This window comes from Pyrus communis, chromosome 10, assembly GCF_041283825.1.
Source record: "Pyrus communis isolate YQ-2024b chromosome 10, ASM4128382v1, whole genome shotgun sequence".
Lineage (NCBI taxonomy): Eukaryota > Viridiplantae > Streptophyta > Magnoliopsida > Rosales > Rosaceae > Pyrus > Pyrus communis.
The window spans coordinates 23,473,614-23,475,968 of NC_142574.1; the positions used below are offsets into that span (position 1 = coordinate 23,473,614).

The 2,355-nt window shown below is 35.5% G+C and overlaps 1 long non-coding RNA gene across 1 annotated transcript; it reads left to right on the forward strand.

Moving 5' to 3' along the window:
• The first annotated feature begins 298 nt into the window (after positions 1 to 298).
• Positions 299 to 2,121, forward strand: LOC137727259 (uncharacterized). The gene is made up of 2 exons (XR_011067775.2): positions 299 to 686; positions 1,122 to 2,121. It is a non-coding gene; the product is annotated as an uncharacterized LOC137727259 (long non-coding RNA).
• The last annotated feature ends 234 nt before the right edge of the window (positions 2,122 to 2,355 follow it).

Below are 2,355 nucleotides of genomic sequence, written 5' to 3' on the forward strand. Positions count from 1 at the left end.
AATTACAACTATATTGTTTGTTACAATTACTCCATTACCAGATCAACACTGAACCATCTCTTATTCATGTATGTTTGTTCCTTGCTGTAAATACAATGAATACACATACATGTCTGTAAAACTTTCTACAAATTTTATCCATACACTTTTAAACCTGCATCAACGCACGGGCACAATGACTAGTATATAGTAAAAGAGAAAATGGACTGAAACACTGTTCATTCTACAGTGTATTTCTGATTTTACCCCCGCTTATTCTGCTGTTATTTCAATTTTGCCAATTTGCTTTGTTGTCCAATGGAGAACAAAATGGGACGCGTGGGTTTTCGCTGCTTCTTCGCTCTATCTCCTCGACTCATTGTTAATCCTCATTTCCACCGCTTCAATCTTGTTCTCACGGTTTCATTCCCTTTTAATTTTCTTCTCTCACGGTTTCGTTGCTTCATTTCCACTGCTTCAATCTTCCTCCAACTGGCTGCAGACTCCATCAAACCCTAGAAATCGTTTTGCTTTTTTGGGCATCCTCCTTTTTCTCCCTCTTCCTTGCTTTCTCCAAACTAGAATCCTCCTCCTTTCCCTGAACGAGAAATATGAAATCCACAACCCAAAACTCACTCATAGTAGCCCCTGGCTTGCCGCATTCCTCATATCCTGATGGTTCATTCTCTCCATTCGATTCGATTTCGGTGAGTTCTTCGTTGATCCTTTCCCAATTTGTTTTGATTTCGGTGAGTTCTGGGTTATTGCTTTTAGCTTCTGGGTTTTAATATTTCGGCGGTTTGATGAATCTATGTGCGAGTTTTTGGGGGTTTTTTAGTTACTTTGTATTTGGGGTTTTGGGTAAGCTCAGAAACTAAAAGAATTCAGTTGTAATCATCAGTTTCTTTTAGGAGTTCTGATTCGTAGTTTGGATGGTTTATACATATAAATATACAACCCATATTGTTAATTGTATGTAAGAATTGATTAGTAGTTTGGAAGGGTGTATGGATTTGTCGGCTAATTTTCATATTATTTTGGGAGTTTGCTCACTTGAGGTAGGGGTTTTTTTAGACAAATTTAGTAATGTGTAATTTTTTTTTGGTTTATTTTTTTCCGGCTTGCTTTTTTATTACACTCAGGGAGGAGACTTGGTCACCACCAATGTTCCATTGAAGCCCTGGAGGCAGAGCACCCAATAGTCGATTTCAACTTCCAAATGAACACGAAGTCGTCTTCTCAAATCAGCATCTTTGCATTGCAATAGTATACTTGATATATGTGTGTACATAATTGCAAGATTTTTTTCTTTCTTCGGCTGTGCTAAATTTTCCAGTAGATCCAATCATCAGGTGTAAAGTCTTGAATGTTATGTTTTTAATAGCTGTACTGGGTTTTTTGGAATTCGATTGGCTGATTGTGCCCAAGAACTTTTGACGTTTTATAGGGCTTTTAGTTCTTTTTGCACAATGTGGTTAGATCAGGTTGTATTTACATTGACCATCTCTGCTTTTTTATGCGCTTGCGTCTGTTGTGCTGCAAATGAACATTAGCATACCTCAACCACAAAATTCCCATATTGATGGTTCATTGATCTCTTTGTAATGACCATATATTAACCATGTGTTCTGGAGAACTAAACATTGAACCACAAATAGTCAATATATAAGTATTCCATAATCAATAAACAATCAATATATACGAAGACATTATCTTATCATGCTTCTTGAAAACTTAGTGTCTAATTTGAAAAACCGAGGAATAATTTTTTTCTTTTGAGCAAAGCCCATCTACTAAAATGTCTAGATTTCTCAATTGATTGAAGGAAACGTATGGTAAACACTCTATACTTTAGGCCGAATACATTTTTGAATCACTTTACCCTTCAGGGATGCTATGAAAGATGATGTGAGGACTTGCGATCTATTTTGTTGCATATATAGGGATGTGAGATCACATACTACTGTACTCGGGTCAATTTTTTGAAAAGTTCATTGATCAACCATTCTAATGAATCTATTGTATAAAGCTTGCTACAGTATTTTGGATGACAAGCGGTTCATAATGTACATGGAAAAATATGGTTAGCCACTTTACATTATTTTGGTTGTAGCATACCAAGGTATGTGTGCCCAAATGCATTTAAGATTTTCTACATTTACATAGATATTTATATTTTGTGATCTCCAAAAATACTTTGGATGACTTTTAGATTCTGCTGTGGATGTAAATAGATTTCAATATAATTCATACGTATAACATAGTTTTACAACCCGCGACATCGCGCGGCTTAAATGCTAATATTTTCTAAATAATATTACATCATTTTGAAAAGATTTTTTGTAACATAGCACCATCATACTTGTATATGAAGGG